Source organism: Mustelus asterias, chromosome 7, assembly GCF_964213995.1.
Source record: "Mustelus asterias chromosome 7, sMusAst1.hap1.1, whole genome shotgun sequence".
Lineage (NCBI taxonomy): Eukaryota > Metazoa > Chordata > Chondrichthyes > Carcharhiniformes > Triakidae > Mustelus > Mustelus asterias.
The window spans coordinates 93234464-93254641 of NC_135807.1; positions in this window are offsets into that span (position 1 = coordinate 93234464).

A 20178-nucleotide genomic window follows, 5' to 3' on the forward strand; every position below is an offset into this window, starting at 1 on the left:
AAGCAGGAAGCTAAATCGGAGCTGGCTGCGGTTAATCAACTCTATGCAAATCCATGTGACAGATGAATTTTGCTGAGTCAGTTGTTTTAAAACATATACTCCCTTTGTAAAGAAAATGTGTTGTTCGAAATCAAAGCAAAGGATTCGATTAAAATGTGAAATAAACCTTGCTTTCACACCTGAAAGTTGATTAAGAGAATAAAGGTCTTGAATGTATCACACCTTCAGCAGAATTATTCAGTTTTAACTCCAGCAGGAATCGATGACATTTTTTTGTTGGAATATTAAATATGGATGGGCTGTGTGAAAAGTGTTTACCTTATAGGTGGTAAAGTATTAAGTCTGTGGACTGAAATATAAAGCAAAATTCTGCTGATGCTGGAGTTCTAAAGAAGTCATATTCACTTCCACACCTTCACCCTGTTTCTCTCTGATCCGACCTGTTGAATATTTCCAGCACTTGCTGTTTTTATTTAAGCTTATGAACTGCTTGTCCTCTGAAGTTAAATTACTTTCATACAAATGTACAATGGAAACACCTAGTTTGTGTTGATGATGCTATTTTTGGATTAAACGATGCCATAGTTAAGAAAGCCCACCAATGCCTCTACTTTCCCAGAAGGCTAAGGAAATTTGGCATATCCACTATGACTCTTACCAACCTTTACAGATGCATCGTAGAAAGCATCCTTTCTGCTTGTGTCACAGCTTGGTGTAGCCCCTGCTCTGACTAAGGCCACAAGAAACTACAAAGGTTTATGAACATAGCCCAGTCCATCACGCAAACCAGCCTCCCATCCATTGACTCTGTCTACACTTCCCACTGCCTTGGAAAAGCAGCTAGCATAATCAAGGACCCCATGAACCCTGGACATACTCTCTTTCACCTTCTTCCATTGGGAAAAACATACAAAAGTCTGAGGACGTACCAATCAACTCAAGAATAGCTTCTTCCCTGCTGCCATCAGACTTTTGAAAGGACCTACCTTATATTAAGTTGATCTTTCTCTACACCCTAGAAATTACTGTAATACTACATTCTGCACCCTCTCCTTTCCTTTTCCCTTATGTACTCTATGAACGGTATGCTTTGTTTGTAGAGTGTGCTAGAAACAATACTCTTCACTGTATACCAGTACGTGACAATAATAAATCAAATTAAATGTGAACGCTATAACTTGCTCTACTGCATCTGACAAATAGCAAAATAAAGTCAAGATACAAGCAAACAAAGGCTTAGATCTTCCAGTCTCTGGATAGTCGGAGGCCAGATGTACCCCAAAAGATGCACTATGGGATCCCTTGGAAGTCCCAATCTTAGGACTCCCTGGGAATCCCCAGTGAAGTTTGCATGCTGAATTAGATTTGGAGACCTCAGATGGTTCCTACTCACTTAACTGAATAGTTACCCAGGAAATGGTGGACAGAAAAATCCTAGTCTACTCGCTGGGTTACTATACAACTGACCACCCCAATCATTCACACTGACCCTTGATCTGACTAGCCCCACCACCCGATTCCCCCACCACCCACAGACTTATGGACTCCATGCCAACCGAACCTGACTAGCCCTGACCCAACCTGACTAGCCCTGACCCAACCTGACTAGCCCTGACCCAACCTGACTAGCCACCACCACCCAAGTACTCCCCCCACCACTTGACTCTTCCCTGACCTGACTAGACTAACCATTGATCTGACAAAACCTCTTATTCTGACCCAAGTTGACTACCCTCAACCCACCTACTCTATCACACATCTGCCACCTTACCACCTCACCCACTTGTCACCCTGCCATCCTACCCACTTGCCACCATACCTGCCACCCTACCTACCTGGTATTGTGCCATCTTTCAAACCTACCACCCTACTCACTGCCACCTTACCCACCTGTTACCTGACTCGCCTGCCACCATGATATCCTACCCACCTGCCACCCACATATCTCCTTACCGACTCTACCCTCTTATTCATCTACCTTACTACCCTAACCCCTCACCAATCTATCACTTTACCCACCTTATCTTCTTACCCATTTGCCTCACCCCATACCTTACCCACCCTACCCCCTTATCCACTTACCTTCTCTCTTTACCTTTTCAATGCAGCTTTGGGACATTAAAACTCTTTACTTACCAGAATGCAACAGTTGGTGCTGTAAAAAGGGGGCGTGGTTTCTGTGCCAGTTCCCTGCATTGCTCCTCCGAGGATTCCTGCACTGACTCATTTCTGCAGGAGCGTCCATAAAAAGGCTGGAAATTCAGAGGAGGATATGCGTGTAATTTTTGTTTGATCGGGGTTGGAAATAGGATTTCTGACACTGAACAGCAGATTCAGGCCAGGATCATGGATAAAAGAGCACAGCAATAACCTGCATTTCTGTCACATCTTTAACATAGTTAAACATCCCAAGACACATCACAGAATTGTGACATTGTAGGAGGCCATTCAGCCCATCGTGCCTGCACCATCTCTTTAAATGAGCAACTACCTTGTGCCACATTCTCCCACCTTCTCCCTGTGACCTCATGCATCCTTCCTTTTCACATAACAGTTTAATTCCTTTTTGAATGATTTGATTGAACCTGCCTCCACCACAATCTCAGCCAGTGAATTCCAGACCTTGACCACTCACTGCGTGAAAACAATTTTTCTTATACAGCTTTTGCTTTTTTTGGCAAATTACTTTAAATTTATGCCCTTTGTCCTCAATTCTTTCATGAGTAGAAACAGTTTCTCCCTCTCTGTCCAAACCTGCCTTGATTTAGAATACCTCCATCAAATCTCCTCTGAGCCTTCTTTTCTTCAAGGAAAATAGTCCAATCTATCTTAATATCTGAGTTCCTCATTCCTGAAAGCATTCTTGTGAATCTTTTCTGCTCTCTTCCCAATGCCTTCACATCCTTCCTAAAGTGTGATGACAGTTTCATAGAATCCTACAATGCTATTCGGCCCGTCAAATCTGAACCAACCACCCATCCCACCCAAGCCCAATCCCCATAACCCCATGCATTCACCCTACCTAGTCCCCCTGACACTAAGGGACAATTTAGCATGGCCAATGCACCTAACCCGCATATTTTTGGACTGTGGGAGGAAACCAGAGCACCCAGAGGAAACCCACGCAGACATGGGGTGAATGTGCAAACCCCACGCAGACAGTGACCCAAGCTGGGAATCGAACCCACGTCCCTGGTGCTGGGAGGCAGCAGTGCTAACCACTGTGCTACTGTGCCACCCCAGTTTATTGACAAAAATAGAGACTAAGCCAAAGTGAAAAATATTGGGACAGATGACCAGGAACAGATTTTAAAGAGCATCTCAAAGGAGGAAAGAGAGACTAGGAGGTTTAGGAAGGGAATTACAGAACTTGGGGCCTAGAGGACTAAAGGTTTCAGAAGCTAAAGTTAAGGGCAACAGAAGTGGGAAATGTACAAGTGGCCAGAGTTGGAGGAATGTAGATATCCAAGAGTGTAGGACTGCCTAGGTTATAGAAATGAGGGGAAAGGCCATGAATGGAATTGAACTATAAACAGAGAATTTTAAACTGGTGGACTGGGAACTAATGTAAGTCAGCAAACAGAGGTGAACGGTGCTTGTGTACAATAGGATATGGCCAACAGGTTTGAATGAGATCAAGATTATGTTGTGTGGAAGGTGGGAGACGAGCCAGGAAAGCATTGAAATAATTGGATCTGGGGGTAACATAGTCACGGATGAGGCTTTCCCAAATAGCTGGGCTGAAACAGTTAAATACAGGTGATACTACAGAGATGGAAATAAATGGCCTTTGTGAAGGAGTATTAAGTGTCATCAGCCAACAGGAATCTGATGTTGTGCTTTCAGTTGTGTTGCTGAGGAGCAGTAAGTAGAAGAGAAATAGGTGGGGGGCAAGGATAGATGCTTAAGGGATTTTAGAATAGCAGTGGGAAGAGCAATTATTGCAAGGGATTCCCTAGCTATGACTCGATAAAGTAGAGTATGACCAGGTGAAGGCAGTCCCAATCTATTCAACAGTGGAGGAGAGTCCTTAATGTGGTCATCCGTGTTGAAAGCTGCAAAACAAGTCAAGAGAAATGAGAAGAGGTTGTTTATAAAACTACCAGTCACAGTGGCTGCAACTCATGACTGATTAGAGCTGCTTTAGTGCTGCGGGGTGGACAAGTTTGGAGAGGTCAAACAGCATTGTGGGAAAGGAAGATTTTGGAGGCAACACTTTCATTCACATTGGAGAGTAAAGGGAGATCCTTGAGGATTCGGTAGCAGTTTCCCAGGGCAGAGGTGAAAAGATTGGATTATTGGAGAAACTGGGGGTGAGAGCAGAGTTGAATGGGAGAGGGAACCTTTTGCAATGCCAGCTAGCATGAAGGCAAGTAAAGGAAGTTGGGTGGTTAGCATTTTAGTGGGAATGGAGTCAAGAGGGCAAGAGTTCTGTCTACTGGAATTTGGGGAGAACATTAGGGGAAACAGACGAGGAACTAGAGAGAGAGGTGAGGATAGGGTAGGAGAAGCTTTGAGGAAAGCTTGGCTTGGTGGGTAAGGAGAAGTGGAAAGATAGCAAAAGCAGCTGAATAAATGCTTTCAACAGACTAACAAAGAAGCTCATAGACTCCTCGCAATTGTTGGAAATGAGGGCAGAAGCAGCAGGGGAGAGCTTGCTGAAGAAGATGGTTATTAGAGCAGAAAATAAATTGGCTGATGATCCAGGAGTAGTGGACAGACAAACTTATTGAGGCATGTTACCTACTCTGTACAGAACCAAGCTCCTATAATATGTTTTTTTTTACATAAACAGATGGTAGTCCTTTCAAGAACATGATCAAGCTGCATTATACTGAGATGGGTGACTGCAGTTTTGAGTTCCGGACATGGTTTCGATTGCCTCGTTGCAACTGCAATTTCTCTTTGTCAAGGAGAGAATTCTGAGCATTCACAGCTACCTGTAACGGCAGGAATCTCTCCAAATGTAGATGTTTTGAAATTGACTCCAGACAGATTTCAAAATCTCGAACGAGCCCTCTGAACTTTTCTACACTAGGTTTGACATTTGCAGTGTCAAGACGCAAACACCAAACAGTGTTAAATCCAGCCGTCAGATCAGGCCATAACTCCAGATTTATAGGGCAACGTCAGGATTGCTGCAAAGTGAAACTTAGCGAGAAGAAACAGATGTAAAAAACAATGACCAAATGTATTTCACACTTCTGCAGTAACATTACACGCACATATATATAAAACATGCATAACATATATCTATTAATTATATATTCTACAGCAGCAGCATGTCATATGGCACTTTTCTCAACTTGCTTGTAGATTGCATTTAGAAAATTTGAGTCAGACCAGGATGAATCTATATGGCAGAATAAGTATGGTGTAGAATTATGCAACATGTGACTGACTGATATGTATAGTTGTCTCCCAGATAAGCAGAATTTCTCTCAGTATTGGCTTATCCTTATTTTTAAAGGTTTTCTTCAAAGATAATCATGTATATTTTATTGTAAGTTCCTCTGGTATGTCTGTGCCATATTTCCAAAATTGCACATTACACAACATATTCTGTATTCATTGTATTGTCTGAAACAAATGACCTTGTCGTTTTCACCTTCTGATGTTACAGTATGTGCTCGAATTAACCTGTAATTTCTGTCCTCCTCCAACATTCATTCATTGCTTTTAATTACAAGTTTCCCTTCACTTGTGTAGTCGATTTATTATGATACAACATCAGCCATTCAACACACTATAAATATATAAAATGATAGATTAGTGGGGATATATTATCAAGGTGTGGTTTTACGTGTCACAAGTACTGATTTATTTAATCTGTGATTTAATCCTAAACTAGCTGATCTCAGTGAGAATGACAGTGGAGTTGCTACAACTGATTTTGGTGTCCCTAAGCAAGGGAGGGAAAAATCCATCTCGATTCCTGCCCTAACAATTAATCACAGTACAGTGGCTCCTTTTAAAAGTGAATGTATGTGGGTGGGTGGGTGTTAGGTGATCACAAGGTCAGAATCTACAGTGATGCTTCTGTGATTGGATAGCTCACCAAGATTCACACTCCTGGTTCTCACAAGATAGCCCAAGGAATTGTGCTCTGGTGTATGTCACTACCTTCAATAGTAAGGAAAGAACATTGTGAAGAACACATAGTGAGTTATTTGGAGGTAGTGCTCCATTAGATATGCATTTAATTATTCAAGTCTCCAAAATGAATGACCATTGACTGGTGAAAGATAATTTCAGCATGGCAAATGAAAATGAATTAATGCCAATGGCACCAACCGAAGACAAAATGGCTGATGCTGTGCCATTGCATTCTGTCAGTGAGTGATTGAGGATTTCCAGGGTCCAGTTTGCATCAGGCCTGGTACCTTTCATATGAAGCTGTCAATGGCACAAGTAGCAAATGGACATTATTTTTCTGAACCAGTATTTGCAATTAATGCTTCAGAAAGCTGCTTTTTTAGTGATTAATCATTTCAGTCCTTGAAAATCTGTAAAGGTTTTGTAACCACATTTTACATAGGTCCTCCCTTGCTAAGAGTTCTTTCAACAGAAACTTTTTTTTATGAAGCATTGCCCAGAAGGACTGTGGTGAATTCAGGCAAGTGAGTGGGGGAACTCCTATTTGGATGATCCAAGGGCTGTTTCTCTGGAAATATGAAACATCAGCTGTCATAAGATGTACTTTAGGCCAGTATTTTTCTAAAAGGATCACAGGGAAGGTGTTGGCTCTGCTGCATAAAAGCCTGGAGATTAGTCTGGCAGCATTATAGGTTCACAATACCTATCAATTAAATTACTGTGAATACTAATTTTTTCCACAAACCTCTCACATATCCTTAAATAACATGATACTCTGAGCATGATCTGTATATTAATGTATATCAGGTTTTCAGAAAGTATGAGTCTGATAGTTTCATAGCAAAAATCCACTGTGCACCATTATAGAGTCAATTCGGGGATTATTTATTTCTGTGTTGGAAAATCATTCAATCAGCACATTGATTTTAATCATGGCTTTATGTCTGCTGCTGGTATATTTAACTTTGTTTTGTCCCTCAGCATTCAAATGTTGTATAGCTCCACTTACGTAGACCAGAAGGAACAAAGCTCTGTTCAATAAACAGACACATTATCAGGCCTGTTTCAGCAGGCTCCATTTTGGTAGCTGTGATATAAAATATTATAGACAAACGCATTCTTGACTATTATGTTTCAATAATTTTCTAATCATGAATACTAGCCATTATTTAATATTTTAGCCAAGCCATTTATCTTGGTGATACCTCAAGGGATTAGTGAGTCAATGCACTGTGAAATATCGTTCTGAGAAGGACAGGCAATTTTACAAATTAGTGCTGCTGGCACAGTACCTCAAACAGAAATACACTACACATTACTGGGGCCATTTGGAAAAAAAATCATACCGTGGCGTTAACTTGTAGGGTCTATCGCATGGAACTCAGGAAGGCCATTGGTTCAGTTACTGGTCAATACTGTATGAATTGATCTCAGCAGCCAAGATGACATGGTTAGCACTGCTGCCTCACAGCACCAGGGACCCGGGTTCGACTCCCGATTTGGGTCACTGTCTATGCAGAGTCTGTACGTTCTCCCCGTGTCTGCATATGGGTTTCTTCCGGACGCTGGTTAGGCACGTTGGCCGTGCTAAATTCTCCCTCAGTGTACCCAAACAGGCACCATAGTGTGGCAACTAGGGGATTTTCACAGTAACTTAATGTAAGCCTACTTGTGACGCTAATAAATATACTTAAAACTTTAAGATGGCAATAGGGTGTTAAAGTTAACCTCAAAATCTCTGAAATGGAGAGAGGAAAATCAAATGGCTACCTGATCCTGATCACAATCCACCAATTCCAGTTTGAGGTCTCTTGGGTGAGTGCTAGGTTAGTACAGAAATGGCTGTGACTGTAGAGTTGATGATTGAAGATGATGAGTAATGTCCAAAGAGGCAAGGTGGGGATGTGTGAAGTAAATACAGATAGGGACTGGTGTGTTCAGTGCAGGCCACTGAAGGCTGACTAAGGAGTGTGTCAAAGAATGGGGAGACAAATGAAAATCGTAGGAATTATAGAATATTACAGCATCAGCTATCATCTAAGTATTACATGCTGTTATTAGTACATCCCATTGATGTTAATTCCCTTAGAACACCAATAAACTGGAAACAGCCTCCTAGCCCTGATTGTCTATAGTGACACATCAGAAGGACCAAATCGGCACAGTAAAGACTTATATGGTGTCTTTCACCAGCAAAGGACATCCTAAAGTGCTTCACAGCCAGTGAAGTACTTATGAAGTGTAGTCACTATTGTAATTCAGAAAACAGAGCAGCCAATTTGTGCACAGCAAGATCCCACAAACAGCAACATGTTAATGGCCAGATCATGTGTTTGTGTGATTTTGACTGGGATGTAAATATTGGCCTGAATGCTGGGGTAACTCCCCTGCTCTTCTTCAAAGCAGTGCTGCGGAATCACTTATACTGAGCTGAGGGTGCAAACAGGGCCTCAGTTTAACCTTTCCTCCAAAAAACACCACACATCCATCTACATAGCTCTACCTCAGCACTGTGCTGAAGTGTCAGCGTTAAATTGACTTGAACCCACAACTTCTGGACTCAGAGGCAAGAGTGCTACCCCACTGAGCCACCTTTGATGCTTAGGATGAAGAAAAGCTACTGTAACCTGCCGAGCAATTGCTTGGTCCTTTCAGCAGCTAAAGGTAGAAAAACAGGAGGTGACAAAGAAAACTTGTTTAGTCGAAAAACACATTCAGATTTTCGCATCATTCCAAAATACATTTTCACAGACCCCATTCACAGCTTTTATTTTTTTAAATGTGTGTGAGGACAGGCAGGTTATTCAACATTTGAGGGTGGAGCGCTGAACACTAATAATTCCTCGACGGAAATCCATGGACAGTTTAATCGGGATAGCAAACTGAATGGGAACACTTGGCTACTTATTTCTCCTCATCATTAATTCAGTGATACTGAGGTCAATTGTATTACCCCAACAGCTAACCTGGCTGAGCTCATCTGACCCAAGACAGACGAGAGAGCAAGCCATCTGAGTTGTGTGGCTTCATACAATAGCACACAGTATATCAATTAATCCATCAGGGGAAATGTATTTAAAGCAATAATTGCTCTGTCTCAACTAACAAAGCATGGAAGTTACTTCCCTGTCCTTTGTTTAATAAGGCAATTCTCCCCCTGTGCACCCACACAATCACCAGTTTATTAGCAACCCAGCAAATGCGTACCTTTGATCATCTTGTTCAGTATACGGTTTGTTTCAGTTCAAATTCTGCAGCAAGTTGGTGTTGAATAAAAAGCAAACTTGCAAAGTGCCTCATACAGAATTATATCCCGTAGGAGTCAAAAATCAGCATCAGGAATCTTTCATTGCTTTAAAAAAAGCTGTTCATTATTTCAGAGATTTTGGGGGCGATTCTCCCATCCCACTGTGCTAATTTCTTTAGCGCAGCGGGCCGGGAGAATCTCGTGGCAGGCAATGCGCGGGATTTGTGTATGCGCTCCCGCTGTGATAGTGTCGCCCAGCGTTGGATTTCTGGTGGTGGCTGCTCCATGCTGGAAATCAGCAGGGAGGCAGGGTAAGTGTTTAAGTACTCATTTTAATCTAATTTAAATGCAATTAGCAGGCCCGGGACTGCAGTCTCTGGGCCCACTAGTGTCTCTCCCCCCCGCCAAAGTGGTTCACTTCACTTTATAGGAGATCCCCACTTTTGGGAAACTAGAGCAAAGGGGGTGGGGGCGGGGGGCAATTGAGGCCCCCCAGAGGGTCAGTTGGTGGGGTGTGGTGCACCCTGGGCATTGTCACCAGGGCAGTGGCAGCCTGGGCCTTACGGTGTTGTTAAACTTCTTACTGTGTTTACCCCAGTCCAACGCCGGCATCTCCACATCACCCCTGGCACTGCCCAAGGAGCAAAATGCCAATGCCCAAAGGGAACCTTGGTACTGCCCATTGGGCATGGGGCAGTGGCATGGGGGTGGGACATATGGGGGAGCCTAGGGGACAGGGCCTAGGGTACGATTGGTGGGGTTGGGGAGGGTCCCACTGCAACTCCGCATAGGGCTTGGTGGGGGAAGGAGGGAGGCCTGCGAGTTGGGCGGCCTGGGCCCAGGAATGGTCGGGGTGCCAGCAATTGGGCCAAGGGGGGGGGGGCAGAGAGCTGGCGTTGTGGGGGCCGCGTTGCTGGCTAGTGAGTGAGCTGGCCAGCAATCAGGATGCCATCAGTGCGGGGCCACTGTGCATGTGCCGATCTCAGCACTGACGGATCGGCGCATGCGCAGTGGCCCACTCAGCGCGTTGATTTCAGCCTCTCCAGTGGGGATAAGACTCCGCCCCCTGAAATTTAATGATACTCACACTGGTGCACTCAGCAGTGCACAGTTTGAGGGAGATTCTTCTCTGAACTCCCACCGAAAAAGCCAGCATGAATTATTCCTGTTTTCACGCGGATTCGACACATGAAATTTTTCTTGGAGAATTGCGCCCTTTGTTTTTGTCAGTAATTAAATGAAAGAATGTGAATGTTTCTGTAGTACCACCCATTACTCTCATTGAATAGGATCACAATCCAATGCACACTTTTCTCTGATGTTCAAATAGACTATATTGTGGCTGTGGAGCATTACAGTGGCACAGTGGTTAGCGCTGCTGCCTCACAGCGCCAGGGACCTGGGTTCAATTCCAGCCTAGGGTAACTGTCCGTGTGGAGTTTGCATGTTCTCCCTGTGCCTGCGTAAGTTTCCTCCCACAGTTCAAAGATGTGCAGGTTAGGTGGATTGACCGTGGTAAATTGACCCTTAGTGTCAGGGAGATTAGCAGGGGTTATGTGGGGTTACAAGGACAGGGCCAGGGTGGGATTGTTGTCAGTTCAGGCTTGATGGGCTGAATGGCCTCCTTCTGCACTGTAGGGATTCTATGATTCTGTGATCTCAATGAAAGAAAAAAGCTAAAGAATTGACATTTGATATCTACCGTGCATTGGGATAGCTGATCATATTAGGGACAGCAGTTGGACATTTTAATTAACCTTAATGCACTCTCAGTGATAAAAGAATAATCAGCGAGAACACCCTTGAAGTTGGATAAATCCCCAGGGCCAGATGGATTGTATCCCAGGCTGTTAAAAGAAACCAGGGAGGAAATAGCAGATGCCCTGATGATCACATTTCAATCCTCACTAGATACAGGTGAGGAACCAGGAAATCGGAGGTCTGCAAATAATGTGCCGTCGTTTAAAACAAATGTGAGAGATAGGCTAAAGAATTATAGGCCATTCAGTCTGACTTCATTTGTGGTCAAATTATTACAATCAATCCTTAGTGCCAGGATAAACTGTCACTTAGAAAGGCACAATTAATCAAGGATAGTCAACATGATTTTGTAAAGGAAAGTTATTTCTAACTAACTTAATTGAATTTTTTGAGGAAGTAACAAAGAGGATTAATGAGGGTAGTACAGTTGATGTGACTGACATGGATTTTAATAACTCATTTGACAAAGAACCACATAGCAGACTGGTCAGAAAAGTAAAAACCTATGGAATACAGGGAATGTGGAAAGTTGGATCCAAAACTGGTTCAGTGGCAGGAAGCAAAGGGTACTGGTCGATGGGATATTTTTGCAAATAGAAAGTGCTTTCCAGTGGTGTTCCACAGGGCTCAGTGTTGGGTCTCTTGCTGTTTGTTATATATATTAATGGTTTGGACTTAAATGTGGGAGGCACGATTGGGAAATTTGTAGTTGACACAAAACATTGGCCATGGAGTTGATAGTGAAAAACAAAGCGGTGGACTCCAGAATGATATCAATGGCTTGGTTGAGTGGCAGGGAAGTGGCAGATGGAACTGAATCTGGAGAGGCTGAGGTTATGCATTTTGGGAGGACAAACAGAGCAAGGGAATCCTCAATAAATGGGAGGATTCTGAGAGGGTTAGAGAAAGTGAAGGACTTTGAACTGTATGTCATGGGTCGCTGAAGGTGGTAGGGCAGGTAAATAAGGTGGTCAAGAAAGCATATGGAATATTTTCCTTTGTTGGGCAATGTACTGAACACAAAAGTAGGGATGTAATCCTGTAGAAAATGCTGGTTAGACCACAGCTGGAGTTTTGCATACAGTTCTGGTCACCACATCACAGGAAAGACATAATTGCCCTGGAGAGAGTACGGAAGAAATCTACAAGAATAGAATGGTAGAAGGATTAGAGGGGATAATAGGAAAACTGTTTTCACCCAGAGGGCGGTATTTGCAGCCCACATTTGTGGTTGAGGCAGGAAGCCTCAACTCATTTAAAGGGTTTGCACCTGAACTGCTGCACCATGCAAGGCTATGGACTGAGTGCTGGAAAGTGGGATTAGAATGAATGGCTATTTTTTTTCAGCTGGCACAGGCATGATGCGTTGAATGGCCTCTTTCTTTGCCATAATTTTTCTATGGTTTCTAACTCCATTGACTTCTGTTGTAAAGTGCATAAATTTCAGGTGAGATTAAAGCTTGGCTATTATTCCCTCATGAAATAATCTGTTGACATACAGGCTAGGAGATGGGATAGTTGATAAAATGATTGTGCCTCTAGCTTGCAGAGGTAGGCTGCCACCTTTAATTGGAGGGAGTTTTTAATTGGCTGCTCTTAGTAAAATCCCCTCTGTGGTTCTGCCATTCAATCAATTTGGTGCTGGCTGAAGGTTCCTCAGCACGCTAATAAAATTCCAGTCACACAATTCAGTTCACATAAGAAGAATGGCAACTGGGATGATTTACTAGAGAATGGACAACAACTATGGAACTATACTCAACATGAGTCAATGTCATCATTAATATTCAAATTAGCCACCAACTTGCAGCGAGGACAGGATTCCATGTGAAGAGCAAAACAAAACAAATTGTGGCCAATTTGCACTGCACTGTTTTTAGTTTCATGAAAATGGCAACTCATACTTAACCTCTTCATGAAGTTGCTGCATTTGCACATTATTGTCCATTAAACTCACCACAGAAATTTAAGTCCCGTTATTAATGATCTGATCATTGTTACTGTCTGCCAATCAACTTTTCTTAGAACAAAGAACAAAGAAAATTATAGCACAGGAACAGGCCCTTCAGCCCTCCAAGCCTGCACCGACTATGCTGTCCGACTGAACTAAAACCCCTGCCCAAAGAACAAAGAAAATTACAGCAGAAAGTATTTGTTTGTATTAAGTTTGTAAAGTTTGTATTAAGTGCAAAGGTTCATTTTTTCAGGTTGTGAATTGTTTTTGGAGATTTTGGAAATGCCTAATTTTCCTCCCCCTCCCACTTTTGACTGAATTGACTCATACTCGGTACAATTCCATGATCGCTGCATCCCATTGGCTGTCCTTCAAATGTGAATTAAGCTGTGTATGTCAACAGATGGAAGGATAATAATTAATGTCCAATTTTAACTTTATCTTACTTTTTATTTCTGTCTCTTTTTCTTCCTTTCATAATCCAATCTTTCTTTAGCTCTCTTTACTTTTATTTCTATTCTGGATTTGACATTTAATTCACCCAGTTTAATTTACTCCTTTTCTCAGTCCTTCATGCTTATTTCTCAAACCTCATTGCTTAAGGAAATGCAAAGTTGGTGCTATTGTTCACCAAGGTCCCAGATGTACCATTGCCCTTACCATCCCATTAGCGGTTCACACTTTCAGGAACTTGACAGTCAAAACTCTTTAAAACCTAAACATGTATAATCTAACTAATAGGGCATGACACAAGATCATAGGCCCATTGAGCCTGCACCGACAACAATCCCACCCAGGCCCTATCCCCGTAACCCCACGTATTTACCCTGCTAATCTCCCTGACACCAAGGGGCAGTTTAGCATGGCTCATCAACCTAACTCGCACATCTTATTGGACTGTGGGGAGAAACTGGAGCATCCGGAGGAAACCCATTCAGACACAGGAAGAATGTGCAAACTCCACACATTCACCTGAAGCCGAATTTGAACCCAGGTCCCTGGCGCCGTAAGGCAGCAGTGCTATGTACTGTACCACCATGCCACCCTTAGATGCCCATTCAAGCAACATCTGAGCTATTATGTTTACCCAATGTTGCCATACCTTCAGATATGGACACTACAACATCAATTTTGTATTTCCCAATTCATTAATGGCATGGCAGGAACATAGTGATACAATGTGTAGATACTGATTTTCGTTTAGTTCCTTCATGGGATGTGGGTGTCGCTAGCCAGGCCATTCTTCATTGCCTTTGAACTGAGTGGCTTGCTAGGCTATATCAGAAGACAATTAAGAGTTAACCACATGGCTATGGGTCTGGAGTTGCTGCACTGCCTAGTTGGCATCAAATGGGCATTTGTATTTTAATGGATATGCCCAAAACACTCTTAACATTGACATTTACATGATAATACAATTTAATTTTTGGGCTGCTACAGTGCTGGTAGCAGCCCTGATTTAGTTTTTGGGGAGAAGGGAAGTGATTGGGAGAGAGGAGAAAGAGATCAGCAGAGAAAGAGGAGATTGAGCAGGAACCTACAACTGTCTTTGGCACTGCAGTGGAGCTCAAGGAATACTCCTATTTGCCTCCACCACCCCCCCCCCCCCCCCCCCACCCCAAATCGATATTCAGGTACATTTATTTTAAAAAACTCCCTTTAAGGAAATGGCGTTGTGGTATAGTCACTGGATTATATCAGAAAGTCAGGGTAATGCTCTGGGAACATGAATTCAAATCCCACCATGGCAGATGGTAAAACTTGAATTTAATAATAATCTGGAGTTAAAAATGATGACCATGAAACCATTGCCGATTGTTATAAAAACCATCTGGTACACTGATGTCCTTTAGGGAAGTAAATTTGTCATCCTTACCTGGTCTGGTCTATATGTAACCCCAGAGCCACAGCAATGTGGTTGACTCTTAAATGCCGGCCCACCCAGCGACATCCATATCCCATTAACAAATCTAAAAATAGCTCGCCTGCGTGTAGACCATGTTCACCAGCTGCACCTGAGACTGTTCAATTTTGATGATGTTGTCTTAACAAGTATTAAGTCTCCTATTCAAATATGTAGTCAGCTTATATCCTTAAAAGGGTGTAATGCTTTCTATGATACCACTAAATGCAATGTCATCCTAATCAGTAATATCTCAGGATCCAACAAATCTTTAATATGTTTCTACTCATAAGATTTATTTTTAGTTAGATAAATTTGTAAAGCATAAATAAGACCAGTGTGAACTACTGCTGATGAGGGTGATGCAGCGTTTAGTGACGTCGTAGAAGCCACCTCATCTTTTTAAGGAAGTTAAAGAAATATTACTTACATGCCTAGAGGCACACTAAATTGGTTTGTTTGGATTGATTGTTTACTGGTGATTGTATGGTTGCTAGGGAAACATTTGTTGTTTATTATATTTTCCCTGTGACATGGGTGAAGGAAAAAGTATCTTTTAAGAGTTCAAAACAATGAGCATATTTTGTTATCATTATGGAATAATAGTAAATCAGTTAAAATCCAATGCCCTGTGTTATGATGGCCAGGAAGAACATGGGAGATCATCGATAGATCTCCCTGTGGGCTTTGTGGAGTATGAGCTTCCTTATTGAGCGAGTGGAGGTTTGTCTAATGAGAAGCGGCCAGTGCGGGTTTTAAGCTTGCTGCTCAACCCAGACTGTTGTAAGTCCCAAGGTGTAGACTGTCTGGCTATAAGCTGCAGGCATAGCCCTTCTATTTGGTGCACCATAAACATTGTTTGGAGCTGGGAAACCAGTTTTTGGCTTAATTACTACATTGGCGACGAGGAGAAAGCTTAATTTTCTTCTACCTCTCCCTCCAGATAACCTCCGTAAGTGTGGTAAGAAAAAACCATTATCCCTATATGAACCCTATGACACGAGTGGGGAGGATTAAGCCCAACATACAGAGCACATGCGTCACTTCTTCCGTGCGAACAACATTTAAGGGATTTGAAAAACAAAAGGTGACATTGTTGACAGAAATGGGGGGCCCCCGACTTTCGGTGTGTTAAAAAGTCTGACCTATCCAGATGCCTCCGACTCAAAAACCTTTAATGAGCCAGTAGTCCTGGTGAAAAACCATCACGACCCAAAGTCCTCTATAATCCTCCAAAGATATTACTTCAACATGACTGGGAGAACTCCTGAGTTCTTGGCTCAGTTGCAGAAATAAGCTGAATATTGCCAACTTGGACTGCCTCTTAATGAAATGTTGCGAGACAGATTGGTATGTGGCATAAATGACCCAAACCTCCAAAAGAAGCTATTGGTAGAACCCAATTTGGACTTAAGAAAATCCATTGAAATAGCCTTATCACTTCAGAACGCAGAAAAAGGGGCTCATGAACTACAGGGAACATCAAGCAGCAATGTCCTCCAACCAGGGGGAGGAACCTTGTGTAATAAGTCCTTAAGGATTAGTGCTTGTGTAAATCAAGTGTTAAAAGACGCCTTTCGATATGGGAACCCTAATGTCACCATCACACAATCAAGAAAAGTCAGTGACGACCCCAAGAGTATTAGAGAACATACTCCACAAAGGTGCAGTTGCCACTCAATGGATTATTGCAGACACTGTCAAAGGACACAGCCAAGGCAAGGTTTCAGGAACAGGAAAAATGCATGCTGCCTAGTGAAAAAGCCAAGGCCAGTACCTGACCTTACTATGCGGGTATCCCCTCTTCCAGACACAGAGACATTACAACTGAATTGTATCATCACAGCAAAGTGGCCCATGTAATGGTAGAATTACTGGTGAATGGCCATCCCTTGAAGATGGAGGAAGATGCAGGTGCTGTAGTCTCAGTTATCAGAGAACAGACATATAAGCGTCTCCAATCTGGCATCTAAATCTTAATGTTGGAAGATACGAAGGCCAGACTAGCCCCCTACAAGCCCCCTTTTACAAATAAAAGGCACCACAATGACCCCAGTAACTTACAGGCAGCAATCAACTCGTCTCCCACTCATTGTTATATGGGGCATGGACCAAGCCTTATGCGGAGAGATTGGCTCCAAAAGATCCGGCTGAACTGGTTGGTGATCTTCAGTTTTTGGGGACTGTATGAAATTGTTAGTAGATTCCTTGGAGTTTTCCAAAAAGACTGGGAAAAATAAAAGGAGCCAAGGCCAAGACCTACGTTGACCCCAATGCTACAGCTCGGTATTTCAGTGCCAGACTAGTCAATACTCCATTCTGGTGAAGGTGGAAACTGAACTATGGTGCCTTGAACTTTTAGATATAATAAAGCCCATGCAATTTGCAGAATGGGCTATGCATGTAGTCCCTGTTTTAAAGCCCGACAAATCAGTTTGTCTTGGTGGGGATTATAACTAACAGTCAATCAGATCTCCAAATTCAATAGGTACCCAGGCCCCAAATTAAAGATTTGTTTGCTAAGTTAACATGTGACAACACATTCTCCAATTTGGACATGAGCCACACCTATCTTCAGGTTGAATTGGACAAGTCCTCCCAGAAATATGTGACGATCAACATGCAGAAGGGGCTTGATGAATATACTTGCTTGCCCTTTGGAGTCTCGTCATTGTGTGCCATTTTCCAAAGAGTTATGGAGAATATCATTCAAGGGCTACCAAAGGTAGCAGTATACCTAGATAATGTCTTGGTCATAGGGGGCTTTGGAACAAGAACACATGGCTAACTTTGAAGTCTTGCAGAGCTTATCTAGGGCAGGATTTTGCTTGAAGAAGGAGAAATGCGTCTTCCAAGTGGCTGAAGTAACCTATTTAGGCTACCGAGTAGATGGCAAAAGCTTACATCCAGTAGAGGATACAGTAAAGACCATTAAGGAAGCACCAAACCCAGAGCACACCATGGAGTTGAAATCTTTCCAGGATTAGTAAATTATTATGGAAATATTTTTCTGAACTTGGCCACTATGCTGGCCCCCTTGCAAGCCTTGATGCAAAAGTACCAGAGATGGTCCTGGGAAGCTCTGCAGGCAGAGACTTTTTCTAAAGTCAAATGTCAACTACTGTCATCAAACCTACTGGCCCATTTTAACCCTAAGGAAGGACTTATATTGACTTGTGGTGCTTTCCCGTATGGGGTTGGAGAGACAGGATGGAAAAGCCCATGCCTCCAGCACCTTTTCAGAAGTGGAGTGAAGATATTCACATATTGAGAAAAAGGGTAGGCTATTGTATTTGGAGTGAAAAAGTTCTATCAATACGTCTATGGTAGACTTTTTTTATAGTTACTGACCGTAAACCCTTATTGGGCCATTTTAAAGAGGACAAGGCAATCCTCTCTATCGCCTCCACTCAGACACAGCGCTGGGCCTTATTACTGGCGGCCTACGAATATATTCTAGAACACTGCCCTGAAACCCACAGCCAATGCTGATGCATTGAGTTGCCTCCTATTGCCCACGAGCCTGGCACTTTTAGCAGCATTGGAAGAGGTTGTGATGATTCTGAATTCTTTGGTGACATTGCCAGTGTCCGCAAGGTAGATTAAAGCCTGGACCCAAAAACGATCCAACCTTAGCGAAAATAAGGCACATGAACCTTGGTGGATTCCAAGGACATCCTTCCAAAGAAATGAAACCCTACCTTACTAAGAAAGATAAACCTAGTGTTATGGACAGATCATTCTTTGGGGGTCCCGATAATTGTTCCACCCCCAGGACAACGTCCAATATTAACAGAATTACACAATGACCATCCTGGGATTTGAAAAATAAAAATGCTGGCTGGGAGTTATGACTGGTGGCATGGTCTTGACTCTGACATCACAGATTAGATGAAGCATAGAATCCCTACAGTGCATAAGGAGGCCATTCAGTCCATCGAGTCTGCACCGACAACAATCCCACCCAGTCCCTATCCCTGTAACCCCACATATTTACCCCGCTAATCCCCCTGACACTGAGGAGCAATTTAGCATGGCCGATCCACCTAGTCCGCACATCTTTGGTCTGTAGGTGAAAACCGGAGCACCCAGAGGAAACCCACACAGACACGAGGAGAATGTGCAAATGCCACACAGTCACCCCAGGCTGGAATTGAACCTGGGTCCCTGATGCTGTGAGGCAGCAGTGCTAACCACTATGCCACCGTGCCTGTGCGATGTGTATTGGTCGCCGTACGATGTGACCTGTGCTAACAAAATCAACAATCCTCTCCCTCAGCCTCCCTAACTGTGGCAAGACATGGGTGTGTGTACATGTAGACTTTGCGGGGCCTTTTATGGGTTCCGTGTTTTTAATCTAGGTGGTTGCACACTCCAAATGGTTGGACGTGCACCGCATGAGTTCCTCAGCTTCTCAGCATATGATCGAGAATTTACAACAAAGCTTCAGTATGCATGGAATACCGGAAATCCTGGTTTGCGATGACGTCTCATCCTTTACTAGGTACTCTCTAATTATATCTCACATGTCCGAACTGTACCTTATCACCCATCATCAAATGGATTAGCAATTGGGTCCCTGGGATCGTAATGGAGAAAATGGGGCCAATATCTGACCAGGTCAACGTCCAGGGGAAGACCTTAAAGAAGCACTTGGACCATCTCAGAAGCAGGGAGTCTATGCAGGCCTCACTACCAGCCCGCAACCTGAAACTGACTCTGCGTTAGCCCCTCCGGAGAGTGAAGGTATGGACTCGGAAATGAAGATTGAAGAAATGGTTCCCCAAATGGAAACAAACCCTGAGGAGGAACCCACATCAGTAACCCTGCAATGTTCCCTCCAGAAATGAAGGTCCCCTGTATGGTTTACGCCCCCTGACCCAGCCCTGCCTTCAACGGACCTCAGACCAACTGCTAAGTAGCAGAAAGGATATTCTCGCAGTGGGGGTGCTGGGGGAACAGTGGATCTAAAGGGGGAGGGGTGTTATGATGGCCGCAAAGGCCACAGGGGATCATCGCTGGATCCCCCAATGGGCTTCATAGAATACGAGCTTCCTCACTGAGCGAGTGGAGGTTCACCCAATGAGAAGTGGCCAGCTGTGGGGGGTGGGTGAGTGTGTGGGGTGTGGGGTGGGGGGGGTGGGGGGGGGGGGTGGGGGAGGTGGGGGGGGGGGGATTGGGGGTTGGGGGGTGGGGGTGGGGGTTTGGGGGGGGGGC